This window comes from Euprymna scolopes, chromosome 6, assembly GCF_053919585.1.
Source record: "Euprymna scolopes isolate OS-2025 chromosome 6, ASM5391958v1, whole genome shotgun sequence".
Lineage (NCBI taxonomy): Eukaryota > Metazoa > Mollusca > Cephalopoda > Sepiida > Sepiolidae > Euprymna > Euprymna scolopes.
In genome coordinates this window covers 154,119,665-154,130,723 of record NC_136487.1, presented here as the reverse complement: position 1 = coordinate 154,130,723, position 11,059 = coordinate 154,119,665, and the positions used below count along the sequence as shown (strand labels likewise).

At 32.3% G+C, this 11,059-nt stretch overlaps 1 long non-coding RNA gene across 3 annotated transcripts in view; it reads right to left on the bottom strand.

The window, feature by feature from the left end:
- Positions 1-263: 263 nt before the first annotated feature.
- LOC145278061 (uncharacterized) overlaps positions 264-11,059 on the bottom strand; it is a 797,888-nt gene continuing 787,092 nt past the window's right edge. For all 3 annotated transcript variants that reach the window (XR_013868286.1, XR_013868282.1, XR_013868296.1), the window contains one exon: positions 264-1,214. This is a non-coding gene — a long non-coding RNA (uncharacterized LOC145278061). The remainder of the gene's footprint in view (positions 1,215-11,059) is intronic.

Genomic DNA, 11,059 nt, shown 5'->3' with positions numbered 1-11,059 from the left:
TCAATATACACTAGCTAATTTAATCGGTGTTACTTACGTAGGTTCCTTATATAACAATCATTGCTTTGGATTTTTTTTAGATCCTTAGCTTTCGTATATTTAAATTTGACATGGAGTTAAATCTTATTTTGATATCTTAAATAAAGTTACAATAAATTTAAATTATCAGGAGATTGGTTGTATGGTAAGGTTTTAATCGTATTTTGGTTGCTAAATATTAGAGAAAAAATTGCCGACTATTATCGCCCGTAAACGCTTGTCTAAAAAAAAAAAAAAAAAAATCTTTTGATCGGTGAAATAAGTAGAACGATCCTCTAATTATGTATTTATTCTCGAATGTCAAAAGATCAAATTTAAGTAAAAAATGAATCAAGACTTGGTCATTGGAATTTGCAGTTTTATAAACTATTCTTATACAACATTGCCTTGGACTTAAAATCGACGCATCGAAAATACTAATATATATTTAAAACATCCGCAAAATATTAAGACATTTTTTATTGATTTTAAGCATTTAATAGCCAGCTAGCGAGCTCTAATACACTGAAATAAGTTATGTAAATGTATCAAACGTAATTAGCTACACGATTGGCTTCCTTGGATTTTCATGGTAGCTTAACCATTCCCTACGTGAATGAAACAGTTGTCGTGAATGTATTTTCAGAGTGGCTTTAGTTTAGATTGGGGTCTGAAAATGTTGGGTTATGATAGAAATAACTGCAACATGTATGCACATATGTCGCTAATAATGATTGTATAAATATAGAATTTTATACTGTTATAATACTTTTCTATTTGTTATAGAGTACTGTTTTTTAAATAAACGAGTTTCGTTTGATCAACAACTACAGCAATACAATATATACACACAAATTCTTTATTTGCACGTTCACGCAGTTTACTTACTGTATTACCTTTGCTAAGCCATCTTCTGGGAAAGAAATTTATGTGTGTGTGTGTGTGTGTGTGTGTGTGTGTGTGTGTCCGTGAAACCTCTGTTCCTAGCGCTTATTGCTCCGCTTATGAACTGGTCCCTTGTCTCAGTCAGCTACATTAAAGAAAGTATATGTAACTAGAGTAAGGCAGGGTTCAAGTCCATAGCAAATTTTCACGCTCATTTCTCGTCTACTTCCATGCGGTTCATTTCTGGTTTTGCGCGGTGAAATCCATGTCGAAACTTAATTGGAAAATTCTTGAACAGATGTGTAAACTTCCTGAAAATAAAAATAAAATTCATACAATAGATATTTGCATAAAGGGCAAATCTGTTTGAATATCTAGTTAAAACTGAAACAAAAAAATACAAACTCCCAATGTTTTTTTCTTTTTTAATCGGTGTAACCATGAATACATATCGAAAATTAAGTCTTATTTGCGCGGGGGGTTCGTCATTAATATCATTTAACGTTATGTTAAAATTAGTCTGATTTTCTTCATTGTTTATCCCATATGATACTTGATCTTTTGCAGTTTTAAAAAAATACAGAGTGTCCCAAAAGTTGATGGTTAATAAAAAAAAAATCATCTTAATTTTTTATATTTGTCTTTTTTCTTTTTCAGATCATCTAGAGTAACCCTTAAAAGGACATCATGAGTCGTTACACTACCGAGGAGTCGAATTTTCGGTTGAATGAGTCAATATCAGAAACTCAAAGAGAATTTTCACGAAACTTCAACACAAGAAATTCCCCACCTCCAAATTCAGTAAAAGCTATGGTGGCCCGATTTCATGAGTAAGGGTCTGTATATGACCTCCCTAAATCTGGTAGACTCCGTACGGCAAGAAGTGATGAGAATCGTCAGAGATTAGCAGAGAGTGTGGCCGAGGATCTATCCACATCAGTAAGAAGGAGATCAAGTCAAGTTGGGGTCTCTCGATCATCTCTTCACAGAATGCTTCATGAAGAGGGCACATTTCCATGTAAAATTCAATTCGTGCAAGAGTTTCAGCCAAACGATCCGGAAAAAAGGCTGGAATGCGCCATGCAATTCCCAGATTTGGCAAATGGAGATCCCAACTTTCTCAAAAACGTTATTATGTCTGATGAGGCCCATTTTCATCTGAATGGGTTCATAAATGAGCAAAATTGCAGGATTTAGGAATCAGAAAATCCTCAGCAATAGCACAACGGCAATTACACCCTCAAAAAATGTACAGTATGGTGTGAAGTAACGGCGAATGAAGTAATCGGAATTTGTGGACATTTGAGTAACATCATTTTTCATAACGAAAATTAGACTTGTGAAAAAATACCCTAGATTAAGTTGTGTAAATAAAATTAGAATTAGTAGACTATATCTTAATATATCTAAAAAATCACGGAGAGGCCCATCTACCTATTAATGAAAATTGGTAAGCATAACTTAAATATTGAGGAAGTTAATATAATTTCAACTTCTTTTGGGACACCCTGTACAAGCCATTATATAGAATAATTTTATATAGTCAGCAGTGGGTTCTCTACAGTGCAATATAGGCTACAATTGTTAACCAAGCCAAAGACAATTAGAATATTGGAAGTACTGAATATTCGTGGATCCTGATTTAATCCTAGGCAACATCGGGTCTACCTGCTAGTAAAAGTAATGACTGTTTGTCTAGGGAACGGCATCTACGTTTTAATTTAGGGTCTGGAGACTTGAAACGCGATATATAAGGGATATGACTCGTGGAAAGAGTTCATTTCATCTTTAGCCGGTAAAAATAGCTGCTAAACGGTTTAAATTGAAAGTAATTAGAACTTGGCAAGCATAAGTCGACTTAAAATGCTCTTCTACACATGATCAAATATACATTTATACGTTAAAGTCGGTTTAATTATAACGTTTTCTTATCCACCTAAGCTCAGACATTAACAACTAAGGTTGGAGCACTACGTGTTTTGATTTTGATTCTAGCTTATCGCACCTTAGTCTTGCTTAATTTTGAAAAATCACTGTATATTAGGTACAACATAATCAATAGAGCATCGGTTCTAAAATAAACACGCAGCTTCCATAACTTAAAATCATTTTTAAGCGTATTTTACGACAGGGCAATCTGCTCGTATATTTTTCGGTTCGTTGGTTGGTTGTTTTTATTTTACGGCATATCAACCCTTTTCAGGTTATTTAATGCCGAATCCAGTTATTTTGAAGAACTTTTTAATAATTTTTTTTTCAAGTCGGTTTCTATTTAATCCATAGTTGAGACCCTAAGAGGTACTACCACTCCGTGACCTATATATTTCGGAACCTCCATACAAAATTAAGTTTACTCTTAAACAGAACTACCTACCAAATATACGCGTTAAAAGTAGGAACTGCAATATCTAAATCTGCTTAAAATCTACATTCCTTGCGTGGAGGTTGTATACTTGTCAGAAAAAGAACCACGAAAAGCCTTAACATAAACAGAATAATTCTTACAATTAATGCAAAACTAGTAGAATGAACACGAAACTAAAGACAAAACAAAAACGTACCTTAGCATGTGCATCTACAAAGCAAAGACAATACAAATATTTAAAGATAAAAAAACTAGTTCTACTCAACCTAAACAAATTAAGCAACGTTCTTAACTAAAATAAGTAAAACCAACCATCAAACGCATTTTAACCTAATCCAAACCATAGCACAAGGCGTTACAACCGCACTCAAAATAACGTCTGGATTATGAAAAAAAAAAAAAAAAAAAAATCTAAAATAAAAGATGCACACTCTGCGAGAATTTTGATATACATGCTAACACCCTAAACAATAAGGTCACCCCTACACAATAGCAACAGAAATTTAAACAGAAACAAGAAATATTTGTTTCCCCACTACATTTAGCAATGCTGCAGAAACGAGTTTAAATTATTGCTACCAACTTACATAAATCTAAATTCACACTAGCATTAAACAAATAATAGAAACCCATGCCAGGCAAAACAAATACACATAACATTACTATAAGTAGGCACGAAAATACATCGGCTTACATACACGTACACACCCACACGAACTACAACACTGACCTAAACGCATATACATTACACGCATAATGACAAATTCCTCTAGACAAGTCTTTACATATACAGTGTGACCCGGATATAAGAGACCCCCAATCTCTTATATCCGGTTTATACTACCACCCGGCTTCTTATATCCGGGTTACACTGTACGTTTACACGGGCTCTAATTTGGGACCAGAGAAAATCTTATATCCGTTTTTCTTATATTAGAGTCTCTTATATTTGGGTTACACTGTACATATATTAGAAGAAATCACTATATTAATGTACCACCGTAATGACTCTGGACGATAAGGAAAGCCACACGAAGATACACTAAACTGTAAGTGGAAAAAAAAAACTAAGGATTTTCCTACCAACAAGTGTCCGAAAAGAGCCAAGATGCTCGAAACAAGTGTTGCGTTTGGAATAATGATAAAGAGGAGTTTCCGGTGATAGATTCAAACACTTTAAATCGGGATTGAAACGTTTACCTCTAAAATAATAATACCCCTGAACATGTATATAATGTTATTAAATTATAAATATACCCGTATATAGTCGTATTAGACGACTTAACGTTGTCCTTGTGTGAAATATCCTAACATCTGGTGTTACAATCATTAGCACTGAATCTATATGCCACGATTGTAAATATATATATTACATTTTCACACCAAACAAGGCACATTGGTGTAGGGGGCTAGTATTAGGGGCAACAACTAATGGGGCACTATGTTGGGATTTTGGAAGCAAGATGTTGGTCATGTTACACTTGAACTTCTGCATGTCAGTACAGTTAGGGAAACAGGAACCTGGAATGGAATTCCAGAGTCTAGCGGTTCTGAGGAAGAAACTACTGGAGTAGAAAGATCTTTTACATCTAGGGATCTCTGTGTGGGGGTGGGATTTAACTGCCGGTCGGGTTTGTCGAGGATGTCTACGTCGTGGGTGGCACAAGTATCTGAAGTTCGTCAGAGCATTCACCATTAAAATACTTGTAGAACAGGCAGAGGGATGCAACATTTCGTCGATGGGACAGAGGCTGAAGCTTAGATGCCAGTTCAGGATCTATCAGATTGGCAACTCTCTTTTGAACCTTGTCTAGGAGTGAGAGACTAGTGGTAGATGCACCAGCCCAAATGTGACAACAATACTCCATACATGGGCGAATGGTGGCCTTAGAGGTACAGGATACTTTCTAGGTGTCAATAGAGAGACAGGGTCATTTGTTATCTAAAGGGTTTATTCAATATTTATTCTTCATATTTGAGGAGGAGTGATAACCTGCGTAAAAAAAAAAAAATGTTTAAAAACAAATTATATTTGTACGAATTAGACTTAGAATTGCAAATAATGACGTAACCTATCCCTCGCAACATTTCTTTCCACAAACGTCTTTCATCCGTGTACCTCCCCCCATTTATAATTTTATACTCATGTGTATGCTAGTGTTATTTTAGCACCCACTTTTACCCGATCCTAAAAATCTAATTCAGCCGATCACAGTTTTCTAATTTCATGTGAATTTTTTAAAAAATATACTTCAAATGTACCACGTGACATTTAGGAAATTGTTTTTATTAAAAATTTTCTTTATACGAAAGTCAACGCAAGGTCAGAATGTTTTATTTATGAACCCTGAATTATGCAATATAAATGGAAAAATATGAAATAAAAAATAAATTAGAAAACCTTGACAAGTGAAATTAATTTTCCTGGGAGAGAGACAAAAAGGGCAACAGTGAAAAGTGGAAGCGAAAAACAAAAAAGTTCGCTTCAATAAAAAAAAAATAAAATAAAAATAAAATATAGTTTGCGACATAATCGAATTAGAAAGAGGAACAAACAGATTTCCTCTAAAATTCTATAAAAACAAAACTTCCTAATTTGTCCGGAAAGTTCCAAGGAAATTAAAAGTATTCCCTTAAAGAAAACTAAGTTTTAATTAATGAGAGCATTTCAAATTTGAAAATAAACCTTTCAAATTTATGCCCAGAAATGAGAGAAGACTCTAAAGTGTTCAAACACATTAATCAAATAAAACAATTCTTGATTCACAAGAATTGGTAAAAATAGGAGAAATGGGGTTTATACCGAATTATTTTTAAATATTTTTGTATAAATTGTGTGTGTGGTTGAGGGGGTCTTAAATCTTCGTTTTCAGTAAGAGATAGACAGTGAAACAATATATATTAAGGAGAGGGGGGGAGAAAGAGAGAGTATAATTAACGTATATTTATCAAATTCACGTATAGGCGCAAAACAAACAGACCAAATCAGTAAAAAAAACATTGTAATCTTTGTTTAGATAAAAAAAAATACTTTTGGCCATCTGGTTATAAAACGTTAAAATACAATCAATGGAAATTGTGCCGATACGTATTAAAGAACCAAGTTTCGACAAACATGAGAAGTGATTCTGAAAAAGTCCCAGGAATTATTAATAAATAAGTCACAGCATTTTATTTACTGAGATATATATATATATATATATATATATATATATATATGTTTGAAATTAGTGTATATAGGCAGCATTCCTTCATTCAGGCAAACATTATTAAAAAAACAGAGATACCTTGCTTAATGATTCTTTTTTTCAATCTTTCGTAAGATTTTTTTAACTTCAAGATGGAAGGTATTTACAAATGTTCCATGGTTCACACGAGGGCTTTCGATTCTTTCTTGAATCATCATCAGGGGGAGATAAAATATTAAAAATAGAAGTGAAATATATAGTTACGAATGATAAGAGTCAATGAAAACTCGATTAAAAATTAGGATGATAAAAGGCAATGTTAGTAAAACTAGTCGTATACTGGTTATGCTAAACATTTCAGCACATTATAGCAACTTTCAAAATTAATGCTATTTATAGATGGGTGCTGGGTTTTTATATATAGTGCTTCAAGTATTTTTTATTTTTTACAATTACTTTCTTGTTTCAAAATCCTTGTGTTGTCCACGAGGACCTTTCTAAGATTAGAGGGGGGGGGACAGCTATGTTGATTTGTTAAATGCTGGTATATTGAGCTAGTACTGTTCAAATGCATCGTTAATCGACGGGACAATGTTGTGTTTGTATGTCCAATATATGCGTTTTTATTTTCGGAGTTACACTCTCATAAGGGGCATTGAAATTTGTACACAATATTGGTTTGCCCCAACATTTTTGTCGCCGGCGAGGAGTTATTTTTAACGATGAGGTTCTGGGTTCGATACCGATTATAGTATATAATAAATTTAATCTTAGAATTGTTCTCTAGAGGTGCTGTATATCTATGTATGATGCTTTTAATTATTTTTTCTTCCACTCTAAAATTTGGTGTCATTTGGTTTTTATAAAATATGTCTATAGGGTTAGTGTTAGAAGATTGACTAGTATTGCTGTTAAAGTTTTTAGGGGACTGTAATAATAGTTTAATTTGTTGATCAACAATATAATTCGGAAAGTAATTATTTATAAGAACCTGTTTGATATTTTTAATTTCTATTAGTAGTGCTTTTTTCGTAGAAGAAATCATCTTGGCACGGTTTAAAAGATTTTTGATTATGGCAATTTTATAACGCTGAGTGCACTCACTCTTAAAGTTCAAGAGGCTGGATTTTGTACTAGTTGGTTTTTTTATATACAGCTACTTTTGAAAGTAGCAATAATGTGCTGAAATGTTTAGCATAAACAGTATACGACTGGTTTTACTAACATTGCCTTTTATCATCCTAATTTTTAATCGAGTTTTTTATCACTCGTAAATGTATATTTTAATCGACTTTTCATTGACTCTTTTTATCATTCGTAACTATATATTTCACTTCTATTTTTAATATTTTATCTCCACCTGATGATGATTCAAGAAAGAATCGAAAGCGCTCGTGTGAACCATGGAACATTTGTAAATACCTTCCATCTTGAAGTTAAAAAAATCTTACGAAAGATCGAAAAAATGAAAAAAAGAATCATTAAGCAAGGTATCTCTGATATTTTTAATGATGTTTTCCTGAATGTATATATGTATAAATATATGTATATATTTATATATATATATTTTTTTTTATTATATTTTCACCCCAAGCAAGGCATATTGCCACTTTGGTGTAAGGGGCTACTATCAGAGGCAACAACTACTGGGATACTATGTAGGGATTTGAGCAGCAAGATGTCGGTTCACGTTACACTTGAACTTCTGCACGTCAGTACAGTTGGGGAAGTAGGTACCTGGAATGGAATTCCAAAGTCTAGCGGTTCTTGGGAAAAAACTACCGAAGTAGAAATATCTTTTACATCTAGGGATCTCTACAGTGTGGGGGTGGAATTTAGCAGCCCAGCCTGTAAGGTTTGTCGAGGGTGTTCACGTCATGGGGGCACAAGTGCTTGCAGTTCGTCAGAGCATTCACCATTAAAATACTTGTAGAACAGGCAGAGGAATGCAACATTTCGTCGATGGGACAGAGGCTGAAGCTTAGATGCCAGTTCAGGGCCTTTTAGATTTGCGACTCTCTTTTGAACCTTGTCTACGAGCGAGAGACAAGTCGCAGATGCATCAGCCCAAATATGACAGGAATACTCCATACATGGGCGAATAGTGGCCTTATAGAGGTAAAGGATACTTTCGGGTGTTAGTAGTTTTCTAGCACGGTAGAGAGAGACCGCCTTCCTTGCAGCGACCCTGGCAATGCCTTCAATGTAATTGTTCCAACTCATGTTTCCTATGAACGTTAGGCCAAGGAGTTTGAAAGATGTAATGCAATATATATGTAATATATGTATATATATATATATGTAATATATATATATATATATGTGCATATATATATGTGTGTGTGTTAATGTGTATATCCTATCTCCTTCGAAACTAAAAGGAAAATATTAGTAATGCGTATACCATTATAATTATTTCCTAATATTTTCTCCTCTGAAAAGACAGAAGACATCGAAATCCTATAGGATAAAGAATTATATTTCAAATGTATTCTTTGTCTTACATAGAAAAATTAAAATCTTTTGATTTGAAATTTAACCATTTCACGTCATTAATTTTTTATTTTATTGAATGACTAAAATTTGATATATATATATATATATATATATATATATATATATATATATATCAAATTTTTATATTTTATATCATATATATATAATAAATAATATACGATGTATAAAATATATAAGCGAAATATATATAATATGATATATATGTAATATATGTTGTATATAATATATATAGTATATATTATATATGATTTATATAAATGACACACTTAAATATAATTTGCTAATATAGATTATATATAGAATATATGTATACTATATTTACTATATATTATATATATTTATGATATATGATATAATAATATATAACATAATATACATGTATGATACATGCATTTCATCAATTTAGCTCTTATGCGTAGATCATCGTATAACGATTTGATCACTGTCTGTCTGACGTAATGAACATTTAAATTAAAATGTTTAAAATTCAACGCTATTTCACATGATTAATGGTAGCCGAATGGATACGGCCTCCGCAAATCGAGCCAGAGATGTCTCGTGTCGCGGGGTTCGAATCGTTCGACTGGTAGTAATCATGACACCCTGCACTGAAGAATCCCGAAAGGATGAAACACTAGTGTCTGTAGGTATTTAATTATTATAGTAAAAAAAAATAATTATGACAGCCCCTTTAAGAAATACGTTTCTTATCGTTGAGCACTTTCTGTTGAATTAAAAGTCGGTCAATTTAGCTCTTATGCGTAGATCATCGTATAACGATTTGATCACTGTCTGTCTGACGTAATGAACATTTAAATTAAAATGTTTAAAATTCAACGCTATTTCACATGATTAATGGTAGCCGAATGGATACGGCCTCCGCTAATCGAGCCAGAGATGTCTCGTGTCGCGGGGTTCGAATCGTTCGACTGGTAGTAATCATGACACCCTGCACTGAAGAATCCCGAAAGGATGAAACACTAGTGTCTGTAGGTATTTAATTATTATAGTAAAAAAAAATAATTATATATATATATATATATATAAATAAAGTTTCTTCTGATATATGATGAAATATTTAGGCAATATATATGATCTATATAACATGTGATAGAACATATTACATACACACACATAATACATACACATATAATACATTCAATATAAATATATCTCTCACTCTCTGTATATCTATAAATTCGTATTCCTGTTTGTTTGTTCACAAATTGATTAATATATACAAAACGTTCCCTACTTTACCCTTTCATTTATTTCTATATATAGTATGATTCTTGCAAACTAGATACAATAAAGAGATCATCTCATTTGCATATTACATTAAGAAAAATCGATTTTATTAAATAGCAGTATCTTAGTCAATGTTTTTAGCGAGAGAATTGTTATAAGTGTTCTATTTAAAATCGTTATTTAATAAATTTTAAACAATTATATTGATAACATATTTAATTACATTTATTTGGAATTATTATCCCAACATCGATTTTTTAAAAAATCTTTGTTTTAGATTCATTTGCCCTGTCGGAACGTAAACGAAAAAAATAAAAACTATCACATAATAAAATAATTTGGTAATCTCAATAAATTTCTAGCTTGGGAAAATAACTCCGAGTAGATAGATACATGCTTGGCTTTTATTGATTTTTTTTAATATTAAAAAAAAAACACAATTACGAAAAATTGAAGAAAAGATTTCATGTGTTTGTTTTTATTATTCTATAACCGGCTAATACAGAAATCGGTCAATTTTTTACGATGATACTTACCTAAAAAAAAATAATGATCTACTTTTTGGGGCCTAATACGTTTAAATAGCCTTTATAAATAATATGAAATTTTTAAAAGAAAGAGATATTAACATTTTAGAGTAGCGGGATCACTTTTCAATATTAATTTAACGTAAAATGAGCACCCGTAGCTTGGCCACCAAGCGTTCAACGAGACATGTCACATCTAGCATCTTTTAAAGTTTGGCGATCGAGGGGGGCACAAAACATGGCAAATACAATAGTTATTTGTTTTTTGTGTTTCTTTTGCGGTGGGGGCGGGAATACATTTAAAACATAAA